General features: G+C 26.8%; 1 protein-coding gene across 2 annotated transcripts in view; it reads left to right on the top strand.

Annotated features, from left to right (window-relative positions):
• The window catches only part of LOC107436161 (SAM and SH3 domain-containing protein 1), an 87,758-nt gene that overhangs the window by 37,493 nt on the left and 36,820 nt on the right, over positions 1–13,445 (top strand). Inside the window, exon 1 of one of the 2 annotated variants that reach the window (XM_087168999.1) lies at positions 10,412–10,449. The exons of the other annotated variant lie outside the window; for it this stretch is intronic. The gene's annotated coding sequence lies outside the window, so the exon portion shown is untranslated. Of the gene's footprint in view, positions 1–10,411; positions 10,450–13,445 lie in introns of those variants that run through there. 2 annotated transcript variants of the gene reach the window in all.

The following is a 13,445-nucleotide window of genomic DNA, read 5'->3' as shown; positions in this document are numbered from 1 at the left end:
GGCAAATAACTTAAATATTTCAAAAGTTATTAAAAATCGCCAATTTGGCGACATTTTTCCTCTTAGATGAAAATTATCAAAATCACTGCCTTATTCTCAGTTTTTGCAAATTTTTATGAGCCCAGGTAATGCAGCATTGGAGTAAGTTTTTAAATATTAAAAAAATTAGACCACAGATGCTTTTTATTTTCACGAAACTGTGGCTTTTCTTCATATCGACGTTTTGCATCATTTTTTAATAAGCGTAGATAGCGCTGACTGTAGATAGGCTAAACTTGACCTAGCAGTCATGGGTAACAGTTGCAAACTCACAGCAATTATTAAAATAGCATATTATTCGCATCATTTCATATTACAACGTAGCCTTCGAAAAACAGCCTTAAGGCCTTGGAAGGACTTAAAAATTTAATGTTGTAAAACTGGTTTTTGTAAGTTCTTTTTTAAATTTTTAAAAACGAAATCTATATTTTGAGTGTAAATTTAAAAGAATAAGCTAATAATTATAATGGATGGAGCAGAGGCCAAGATTGCCATCATTTCCGGATTCCCTTCTCATCTTGATCCAGCCCTCTGTTCTTATGGTTAATTTCTGAAGTAAATATAAAATATGGCACCTCCAGCTTTCTCTGAATTTTCGGCAATTTTTCTTCGTATGTTTGCCGAAAAATTGCGTTTCAACATTTTTTTTTTAAAACGAAAAACTTTTAAATTATTTATTTTCAGTCGTATCATCAAAATCTGAATGATTTTGTTGACTTTAATAATTATCTTGCTCATCTAATCTTTTTTTCTTCTTTTTTTTTTTTTTTAAATAAAGCCGCTAAAAATTCTGCATCTGATACAGAATCTAATTCTCGTTTGTTGCGTTAAAAAAGAAAAGAAAGAAAAAAGAAACTAGTATCATTATTTTTAAGAACAAATCAATCTTTAATACCACCGAATCAATGAAATTCTCTGTTACAGTTTTTTTTATTGAAAACACTTGACTTTTTATTCGTAATTCTACAGTAAATGTAATAAACGCATCTCAGAATACTATTTTATGATTTATAAAATGGATATGCAGAATTTATCCGCTCTAACATCTCTCACATTTTAAGTAAAAATAATTAATGGTCTTGGTATAATTGCCGAAATTTTAATTTTCTTTAAAAAAAAAATCATCAATTGTACTAATAAACTAGATTTGTAAAATCAAGAAATATAGGGCTATTGAAACATTTATCTCTGTATCCTTTGTTTAATGAATTAGTGGTTAGAATAATAAATTAATTTTTCTTTTTATATTGTTCTTATAAAGATAATGTCTTACATTAGGAAGGACGGAAAAACTTTATTAAACTAGGTTACAGTTGAAAATTAAAGGGACGGGTACAAAAAATTTATGTTCGTGCCTCTGTTACTTTGTTCTAAACTGATCAAAAGAAAACAATTGTTAGTTCTTATTGTTGTTTCTTTCAAATGTGAGAGAATGAGAGATGAACATTTATCTTAAATCAAAAGGGATTGTTTAACAACAAACTTTAAGCTGCAAAAGAAAAGGCAAAACTTATCGTTTTAATCTTACTGGAAAATAATACCCAGGTTATTAGTTTAATGAAAAGAAAAAGAATGTTTTTTGATTCAATAGTAGTTACTTATTTTATGTAATAAATATGTAATGAAAGCTTCATTTGACTTGAACCCGGAACTTGAACGTGGAATTTTTATTAAATATATTTTGCATTATTTTGCATTTATTTAAGTCAAAATAAGTAAAAAAAAAATTATATTTAGCGTTTTAATAATTTATAGTTTTGAAATACAGCCTGAGACGCAGATGTCTCTTTCTGCGTTAAATGCTCTGAGTTAATTCTCCAAACACGGCTTACTTCAAAACAATAATTTTTCAAATTTTGCCCATATTTGCAGTTATTTAGATATAAAAGAAACAATTATTCATCACTGCAATTTCTTTAATTTACAAAATCAAGTATTGATAAATTTTTGAATATGGATGAAAAAGAAAATATTTTTAAACTTTTTTTTTTTGGAATTTTATATTTTTGTACAAATATAATTTAGATAATCTAGACTTTTTATAGTAACTATTAGACTTTTTTTTATAATTAAAATATATATTTTTTTACTTATATACTTCTACTTATATATATATATATATATATATATATATATATATATATATATATTTATATATATATATATACATATATATATATATATATATATATATATATATATATATATATATATATATATATATATATATATATATATATATATATATATATATATATATATATATATATATATATATATATATATATATATATATATATAATGGACACCAGGGTCCCATCTGCGGCAAAAGTTTATAATGTTTGTTTAAAATATGCATATATTTAAAAAAATATGAATATATACTAAGTAAATAATTAAGCATTTCACATAAATATGCAATTAGTAAGTCTTTTATTTTTTTCTAAGCGATTGCAATAAAATTTAACAATATATGGAGCTATTAAGGCTTTCCTTCTGGTATCTGAGATTGATGAACGTTTTAAACTTAGAATCGGGTTTTAATCTAGAATCGAGTTTTATTTTTGGTAGAAAGCAGATGGCATTAAATTATTTTTAAACTTTTCTTCTGTAGCCAAATCTTTTATTAACTACGTGAAGCTAAAAATTAACTCGTATCAATAAAAGGAAAAAAAAAGTATAATTTAACTATAAATAGAATTAGCAACTCGACTATTGCCTAAATATGAACTGATACAAAACGAATTAATTGTCTTACATAAATAATTGAAACAAGTTTTATTTTTTCTTAATAATTTTAAAACAGTTCAATAAACCAGAAAAAGCCCCCGAAAAAGAGATGGTTAGGTGAGGTAACAAAAGATCTAACCATAATGAAAATTACCTACTGGAAATAAAAGGGTAAGAGAAAGGTTTGGGGTAATATATTGTTCAGCAAGCCAAGGCCCACAGTGGGCAGTAGCACGATAAAAGAAGATGTTTACAGGTAAACAATGCCTTAAGTCTGGAAAACAATTATTTAAGATAAACCAATTAAAAAATTTGTACAAAAATATTTTAAATCCTTTGTTAGTGACTGGTTTTTTTTTAAAATTAGTCATATATTAGTTTTAAAAGGAGCACACTAAAAATACGAATATATATATTTTTTGCATCGCTATTATAAAATTTCTGTGTCTTCAAGTATTTACAGGAATTTTTTAGCATTCAACATTCTTATAAAGTGTTTAGCTAAAAATTACTTTTGAAATTGCTCTGCTAAAATCTAGTAGCCTTCTTATACAATGATTGGATAAGAAGTATTTGTAAAATTGCTTTGCTACCAGGGCTTGATAAGATAAAATGTTTGCATAAAAACTATATTGAAAATTGTTTTGCTACTGGGTTTTGGCAAAAATTCTATAAAATAATTGATTAAATTGTATTTAAAAATGTTTTACTACAAGGGTAAGGTGAAATTTTATCAAAGGATGGAATAAAAAATTTTTTTGAACATTGTTAAGCTGCAGAGGATAAATTAAATTTTATTAAATATGACGGAATTAGTATTTGATTATATTCTTGCTAAGTAGCAGCATACAATGTTTAAAATTGTGAACTGGAAAACATAAAAAACAGCAATTTTTAAATAGCTGTAATTTTTTGCTCGAAAGGTTATCCTACTTCCTTATGAACCAAATGGATAGAAAAATGAATTTAACATTGCTGAGCCGAAGGGGGTTTTGTTATTACAATAGTATTACAAAATAGCTGTATAAACAGTATATTTAAAATTGTGAACTGGAAAGTATAAAAATCAGTAATTTCAAAATTGCTGTGCTTCTGTGCTCCAAAGGTTTGATTACATTTTGATAAAACAAATGGATAAAAAGTATTTTTAACATTTCTGACCCGCTTTCTAACATTCTTACGAAATAGCTACATTAAAAGTATTTTTTAAATTGCCTTGAGCACAAAAATCAAGGCGCAATTCAGAGTCATCCATTAACAACTTCTGTTTGTTATTGCTCTTCAATTTTATTTGCTTTATTGTTGATGTCATCCATTTTGGAAAACGACACCGATTCAGCGAAATTTCAATATAAGCGAATGTACTGTATAACCGTTGTTCTCGTAGAACTGTCACTGACAAAATTACTTTTGCCCCTCCACGAAATGAGTATCATCAATCACATCTGTTGTTACTTCTGTCACTTCTGTTCTCCGAAGCTTAAGAGCTATAAATTCTCTTTTCGTGGAAGATCTCTCGATAACTTTAATAACATTTTTATTTGATACAACTCGAGGAAGTGTTCTTATTTTTGTTGAAAAATTGCAACTTTCAAAGATGATGAGTTTTAATACCGAACGATTCGTTATATTGTTAAAAAATTTATAAATCTTATCTTATAAATAAATTTTATTGAACATTCGAATTAGTTAAATTCTGTTGATGAAGTCAGTAGAAGAACATGCTAAGTGACTGCTTAGAATTTTTTATATTGTTAAGAGATATGATAAGGATCTTATAAATTATTTGATTGCCTTAAAATAATTAAATTCCATTTAATTATTTTAAGGTTATTTCTAATGAACTTTTTAGTGAAAGAACATGTTAATTAACATTTTGTAAGAGGTTGTTATATCGTTATAACTTATAACTATAGAGTAATGATCTATTTCATTATTTTAAGGTAATTTTTAATGAACTTTTTAGTGGAAGAACATGGTAAGTAACATTTTGTAAGAGGTTGTTATATCGTTATAACTATAGAGTAATGATCTATTTCATTATTTTAAGGTAATTTCTAATGAACTTTTTAGTGGAAGAACATGTTAAGTAACATTTTGTAAGTGGTTGTTATATTGTTATAACTTATAACTATAGAGTAACGGTCTATTTAATTATTTTAAGGTATATTCTAATGAACTTTTTAGTGGAAGAACATGTTAAGTAACATTTTGTAAGAAGTTGTTATATCGTTATAACTTATAACTATAGAGTAATGATCTATTTCATTATTTTAAGGTAATTTCTTATGAGCTTTTTAGTGGAAGAATATGGTAAGTAACATTTTGTAAGAGGTTGTTATATCGTTATAGCTTTAGTTCATATATCTTATTAATTATTTGTGATAGCTAGACATCAATGAAGACCTTAGTGGAAGATCTTGTAAAACTCTGTTAAGAGCTTGCTATATTGTAAAGAGTAATGATCTATATACCTTATTAGTTATTTGAATTAGTTTAACTCCATTGAGGAGCTTAGTGGAAGAACATTCCAAGTGACTCTTTGTTAAGAACTTAGTCATATTGTTAAAAAGCTGTATTACAGATCTTGTTAATTATTTGAATTAATTAAATTCATTTGAAGACCTTCGTGGAAGAATATGTTAAGTGACATTCTGTAAAGAGCTTATTGTATTGTTGAGTTATGATTTGTAGACGTTATTAATTATTTGAATTAGCTTAACTGTGTTGTAGACGTTAGTTGAATAACGCGTTAAGTGATATGAGGTAGTTATATTATTAAATGATCTATAGAATCTATTATTTATTTGAACTAGTTAAATTCCATTAAAATGTTTAGTAGGAAAACATTTTAAGTTTTATGCTTTTAAAGTTGTTATATTGTTAAGAGAAATGATGCATCGATATTAATTATCTAGATTGGTTAAACTCCATTGAAGATTTTAGTAGAAAAACATATTAAGGGACACTTTTATGAATTCAATCTAATTAGTTTAAGAAAATATGTAAACACCAGGAAATTTGTTTAGAAACATCATTTTTTTTCTCTTTGTAAAATCACTTTATTTAATAAATTTTTAATGCAATTAGCCGATTATAACATAATCTAGAAAGTTGAGTGTTTTTAAAATATCGCTTAACGTATAATTTCTTTGAAATTTTTCTTTTTTTTTTCTTGATAAGTTATTTATCTTAAATGTGTCATGGAAAATCTTCTCTAAAAATAACTATCACGTTCATTTCTAATAAAGCCTAAGTCAAATTTCATTTTCAAGTAAAGAATTTATTCTACATGGTAGAAATTTCAAAGCACGTAGAAACAAATATGCGATTCAAATTTGTTACAATCCCTTTAAGGGGATAATTTAAACCATATTATTGTTTATTTTAAATTTGATTACTCGATACGATTGATTTAAACTGAACGAAAATACTGTTCTATTTGACACCGTACTGGTTGAAAAACCTGATATGGTTCTCTAGATTAGAATCGAGTTTTAGCCTAGAAAACCGAATCAGGTTTTATTATTGGGAGAAAACAGATGACATTGTACTATTTTTAAGCGATTGTTTTTCGCCAAATCTTTTATTAACTACGTGAAGTTAAGATTTAACTCGTATAAAAAAATAAAATAAATTATTTTGACTTGAAATCTAAATGGCAACACCAGTATTGCCCAAATAGTTACTAATACAAAGCGAATTAATAAACTGTCTTATATAATCAATATAAACACGTCTGATTTTTTTAACAATTTTAATACAGTTCAACAAACCGTGTATTTTTTTAAATTTGAATACATGATAAGATTGGTTGAGATTGAATCGAAAGACTGTTCCGTTCAACATAGGACCGATTGCAGAAGGTTTTAACATCGTTTTTTGCATCGTCAATATGGTCCAACAAATTATTGCTGATCCTTGATAAAATTAGCTCGAAATAATATGGTTCTACAGTTAATCTTTTTTTCATTTCTATCTTTCATTATAATCTATATTTCATTATTATCAGTGGTTTTAAGGAATACTTTGTCGGAAAATAAATTGTCATTAGTAATAATTAAAGTAATTTTTACAAAATGTTGAGACTAATTTACGTACAATTTTTCTAAGATATCTGTCACTGCAGTCCTAAAATAAATTTCATTTTTCCTAAAGTACGCCTTTTTGTCTTGTCCCATCACGATTTTCTTTCAGCCATATTCAATGAAATAATTTAGTTAAATTTTCTTGTGAATGAAGAAAGATTATCATGGGAGTTGAATTGTGTACAAAATGTTCAAAAGCACGAATATTTTTCTTCTTCTTTTATTTACTTCTAAGTTGAAAAATATCCATCTTATTTGGCCCTAATGAAGGCTTGGAAACATTTAATAATAGCAGAAGATTTTACCGAGTCTAAAACGTGAGTTCTTGACATAATTTGTATTCCTTTGATGAAAAACCTTTGACTCTGTATGTTTCTTTCATGGAAGATTTAATTTCTCATTCACGAATTTTCTTCTACCACTACTGGCTCTGAGAATGGAAAGAAACATTTTCAATTCGACATTATAAAAAAGTTTTTTTAGTGTGCGATAAGTGAAAAAAAAAATCATTTAGAATAATTCTGATTTAATAATTTGATTTTTAACGAGTTAGTGTCTTCAAAGCTTTATTTAATCTTATCAGATTAACTAATTTTGACTACTTTATACGTTTTAAATAATTACAACGATCAGTCTGATTTAATACAGCTTTTGGACAATTTTTAAATATGTTGATTGGGGGATTTTTTGCTTTGTGTGTGTCAGGGTTGGCAAGATTTTGCCACAGGTGGAAAAAACCATGGTAAATACCGGTAAAAACCGTACTGGCAAAAACAGGTTTTTGCCAAGCAAATTGGCAAAAAGTGGCAAAAACCTATATTTTCCAAGATGAGAGGACAAAAACACATTTTTGATACAAAATTATTCCTAAAATTAAAATATATACTATAAATATAAATAATTACAAAAAAATTAACAAAATTATTATTCCATAATTAAATGATAATGTAATAATATATCATTTTAGTAGTTTAAAACATTATTGATTGGAAAATTTGTGATTATTCTTTTTTTTCCGGTGAAATGAACTTATTTTAAATTAATATAACTATAATTTAAAACTTAAAATATCTATCAATATGTGTAGTTAATTATTGTACAAATAATAATTTTTTATAATAAATAATAATATTATGCAAATAAAAATATTTATTTATTTGTAAAAAAACATTTATTTTAGGATTCTAAAATGAAAAGAGATCACAAACTTTCAATCTTTTAAAAATTATTACCATTATATTAATTATTAATATGTTAAAAATAATTTTTTCATGTAATGTATCAAAATTATTATTCCTTATGATTGATTTAAATTTGTTTCAAGTATTTTGTAATAATATTTAATCAGCAATTTAGATAATTTGGTTTTTGCCGGTTTTTACCAGTTTTTGCCGGTTTTTACCAGGTTTTTGCCACTGTCCTGGCAAAAACCCCTTTTTGCCGGCAAAAACTCCAACCCTGGTGTGTGTTGTGATATGTTGATCGATATGATTTTTATGTTTAGAAAGCAAGAAGTTTTTTTAGTGTGCGATAAGTGAAAAAAAACATTTAGAATAATTCTGATTTAATAATTTGATTTTTAACGAGTCAGTTAGTGTCTTCAAAGCTTTATTTAAGCTTATCAGATTAACTAAATTTGACAACTTATTAACGTCTTAAATAATAACAACGATCAGTCTGATTTAATACAGCTTTTGGACAATTTTTTAATATGTTGAACAGGTGAAATGTTGCGTTGTGTGTGCTGTAATATGTTGATCGATATGATTGTTATGTTTAGAAAGCAAGAACATTTTAAAACCATATGAAAACGTAAAAATTAAGTTTGTTTATACATAAAAATCATTAATAAGAATTCTATATTTAATTCATTATTAAAGAATATGCCATATTTTTCTTTTTAGTTAGTTAGATGAAATTCGTATCGAAGTAAATTTGGGAATTATTTATAATGAATACGAAGTGTACTTATATAAATACAATGTTTGTGACTTTCATTGTAGAAAATGGTTTAAAGGTAAATATTTTTTACAACTTACTAACGTCTTAATTAAATAACAACAATATTTTTCTCCGTTTTAATACAGATTTTTGAAATTTTTTTTTACGTGACATGCTGATTAATATACTTCTAACTTTTAGATTGAAGGAAAATTTTAATATCTTATTAAAATATTTAAATGCAGGTATTAAATTTCTTTAAATCTAAAAATATATATAAATCAATTATTTTAGTTCATTATTAACCAATAAACAATAATTTTTAATCAATGAATTATTAATAATTAATAAGACGAAATATATTTCAATGAAATGTGAAGTGTACTAACACATATACAGTGTGTGAAGAATTATTATTGCAAATTTATTAGAAATTGTAAATTGCTAACTAAAAATTTATTATTCAAAAAATGAAAATACTTTTTTAAATTTTACAACCTTCATTTTAATTTCGCAAGACAATTTAAAATATTAATTTGTCCTAAATGCTGTAAATATTCATTTCTGTACCGGATTTCAATTTAAATTTATATAACTTAGTTAATAATCAGCAGAATAATTAACTAAATGTTTAATATGATTGTCTAGACATTTTATTATTATCTTTTAAATTATAATTTTTCGTTTTGTGTTATGGAATTTGGAATTAAATATTTCTTCTCATTAATTTTAAAATAGTGATTTAGTTAGTTTTATTTTTTGTTAAGTTTCTTTATTAAAACCTTCAATATTTTCTCTGCCGAGCCTCATAAGCAGATAATTTATAATGAATTAATTATATAGCGTTTTCCTTAATTAGAAACGTTTCCCGAAATTTCGTAATTTTTATCTGGAAGTTCCGTAACGTTTAAAGAAATATTCCAGAAACTTAAAACTTTGCAAAAGTTATTTTAGCATTCTATGTTAAAAATATTTAAAAATACCGACTGTAAAAAAGAAAATAATCTTCCAACTTACTTTAAAAACAATTTTAAAAAAGTTAAAGAATTGAAAAATATTAATTAATTTACGCGTCAACGGATCCGAGACGATTATACTTCACATCTGTTACAGAACGCTACTATAAACGATTCCATATAATTCTATACTGAATTCCTTTACTGCTTACAATTAGATATTAAAAAAATAATCAAAAGGCTTATGAAGTTTTGTAGAAGGAATGACTTCATTGTCCAAATTGCAAATTGGTCCAAAATTGATTTTAAAAATATACATTTAATTTTATAACCAGTTAAAATTAATTAGTATTTTATATTTTTTTGTAGTTACAGAATTGTACATGATATAATATCCAATATGCCGACCAGGTGGCCGAGTGATTAGCGTGTCTGACTGCGGAGCCATTGGTCGCGAGTTCGAATCCTGCTCAGGGCATGGATGTTTCTTTCTCTCTCCGTGTTCTATGTCCTTTCCTCTTTGTGTGAATGTGACCCGCCTTATAAACGGGTTTGTGGTTGTGTGACGTGGGCGACGCTGCTCCACCGCCGTGGCTTCGACACAGGTGCCCACTGGCTAACGAGAAGAGAGTAGCAGTTCTGGCATTTCTGTGGCCAACTGGACAAACCCCAAGTGCCCGCCATAAAAAAAATAAGTAAGTAAAAAAATAAAGAAAATAAATAAATAATAATATCCAATATTATCTGGCAGAATGACACAAATAATTTCTCTCGGTATTTAAACATCTAAAGGGCCGCCGACTCTGTTTTGGGTGTTCAACGTAGTGTTACATTTTGTTTTGCTACGAAAAAACTATATACTCTAAAACTTGAAATGAAGGTATTAGAAAAATGAACAGAGAGTACATTGGAATCAAAAAAATTAACACATGATTATTAGCTCCAGAATTATTAGCTGTTTAAACTTATAGAAAAAAATACCGCACGGGCCACTCTACAGGCCACTGGAAAACGACTAAAGAGTTTCCAGAGAGTATGCTGATCATTATGAATGAAGAACGAACTATTTTATAAGAAATAATTATTAAATTGAAAACGATTTAAATGCTTATCTAAATTAGACAAGATTTAGGTATTTATCTGTAATTTGAGTCCGGTGCTAAAGACGTCAGTTACGGTATTATAAACGTTTCTTATTCGCCATTGCGGATTTTGAGAAATAATAACGTATTTTAATAAACCACGTCTATAGTTAATCGATTAACTATTGCTAGGTTATCAACTCTAGGACTTGGGCTGACGTAAAAAAAAAATAATTTGTGTATGTTGGACCCATGGTTAAAAATTATTGTGTTGAAATGATGTGTTTGAATCAATTTGATAAAGATTCATTTCGGAAATATTTATTTTTAACCTGTAAAGTTGACATTGAAATTTATTTTCTATCTTTAAAATTGAAAATAAATGTTGACCCAGAGAGCAATTTTTTTTTAGCTGAAAAATGTTATAGATGTTTTTGCAATGCATTCAGAATAGAACGACATGGCTAATATGTCACCTGCTGTTCTTTCTTCCACAGATTTGCTTTCTGTCAAGATGAATTTCTATTGATACTTTTTGAGATTTCTTTGCCCAATTTATTCAAGAATTTTTCGTCCGGCTGTCTTCTTTTCAATCGCAAGCAATTTGTCACTTAAAGCGATTTTCATTTTACTGATCACTTGGCTGATTTTGGTCATTTATTTCTCGCTAAAGCTTTTTTTTTTTTTTTACTTGGTCCAATGAAAATGAATGCCAAAAGGGGAAATTTCTTGCTTTATTTTATGAAGAATTCGTTGTCGTTAGATTGAATTCAAGTAAATGAATTCTTTTCTCCTTGATTTATTTTGAAATATTCGGAGACTTAAAAATATAAATTATTCTGATTCATCACAAATTTTGATGGTTTTAGTTGAATTATTATATATAAATATTGTTTTATTAATCTTAAATTTTTAAGTTTAAGTTAAGCGTGTTTAAACAACATACGGGGTTTTCGATCAAAGTCTTTAATATGCGGTTATAGAATCTTTGCCAAAAAAGAGGAAAAAATAGATTAAGTTTCGTAAATAAGAATTTGTGTGTGGGAAGTTTTCAGGATCTCACGATTCATTATCAAGAAATTATTGTCTTGAATATCAAAAGCATCTAAACAAATTTGAAAGTCAGACAAAATAGAAGACAGTGAAAAAATATTAAAACATTTTCATTCATTCAAATTTGTAAATTTTTCAATTTTTTTTAAAAAATAAGACCTAATTTTGATTATGTGTTATTAATTACTAATTTTAATTAGTAAAAAATAATAATTTAATAATTTTGAAGTAAAAAATTTATAAACTTCAAGTTTTGCACTAAATGTGATAAATTATTACAACATTTTTATATAAATTTATCAAATTAATAAATAATTTTGAAAAACAAGATTTTTTGAACTGCCGTAAGTTAAAAGAAACATTTTTCAGGCTCAGAAATTTGTAGCTCATATGTCAGAAAATGACTAAATTTTTGAAATATTGTGTATTTTTCCTTTTTAATCTTTATGAAAAGATCGGTATTCATTTAAGGTTTTTATTTTTTATTTTTATAACCGTCGTTGAACAGCCGACCCAATATTTGGGTTTACGATTACTAATGCTCAACTCTGTAGCCTTGTAATTTTGAAACCAATCCAGAAGACAAGGGAACTCCTGGATCAAGTATTGGGAGAAATTTGCCTTCGAGGAGGACTTTTTTATGAAACTAACCAGCATTTGCGGTACATGAAGAGGAAAACTACGAAAACCTCCCACGGTTAGCGTGACGACAAGGGGACTCTAACCCATGATCTGTCTACCACTGAGGATATTTCACGTCTTCAACAAGGTTTACCAGTTGAAAGGCAAGTTGATAACTGAACCAACCTGCGCTATTAGTTTAAGACATAGCACGGTTTTACTTAAATGCTATTTTACGCCAAGGAAAATAAAAAGAAAATGAATAAAAAAAAGTTATGAACTTTAATATTCAACCATAAAACTGTACTAGTATCAAAACTGATAAATATTTACAATAATTAAATAATATTTGTTTTTATTTGAAATTTTCATTTTGACAGCATTTTCTCATCTACACTGTAAAATATTAGCAGTATATAAATTCATCACGACTTGGACATAAATTGTTCTGCCGGGAAGTGGACGTAAATAGTTCTACTCCAAACAGACAAGCAAAATATCCTGGTGCTAATTGGATGTAAATAGCTGCTCCAAACATAAATTGTTTTGCAGGGTATCGGATGTAAATAGTCACTACTCCAAACATAAATTGTTCTGCAGGGAAGTAAGCGTACATAGTTCTACTCCAAACATAAAAAATGAGAAGTGTGGTATAGCCTAATATGGATCTTGTACTAGAAATAATAACTAACTAACTAACTAATCCAAACATTGAATATTCTGCAGTGAATTGAATTTAAATAGTTAGTACTCTGAACATAAATTGTTCTGCAGGGAAGTGGACGTAAATAGTTCTACTCCAAACAAACAAACAAAATATTCTGCTGCTAATTGAATGCTAATAGCCGCTCCAAACATAAATTGTTTTGCAGGGTATCGAATGAAAATAGTCACTACTCCAAGCATAAATTGTTCTGCAGGGAAGTAAGCGTACA

Source organism: Parasteatoda tepidariorum, chromosome 8 (genome assembly GCF_982258835.1).
Source record: "Parasteatoda tepidariorum strain Cologne lab strain chromosome 8, Ptep-v5.0, whole genome shotgun sequence".
Classification (NCBI taxonomy): domain Eukaryota; kingdom Metazoa; phylum Arthropoda; class Arachnida; order Araneae; family Theridiidae; genus Parasteatoda; species Parasteatoda tepidariorum.
This window is presented reverse-complemented; position numbering and strand designations above follow the sequence as displayed.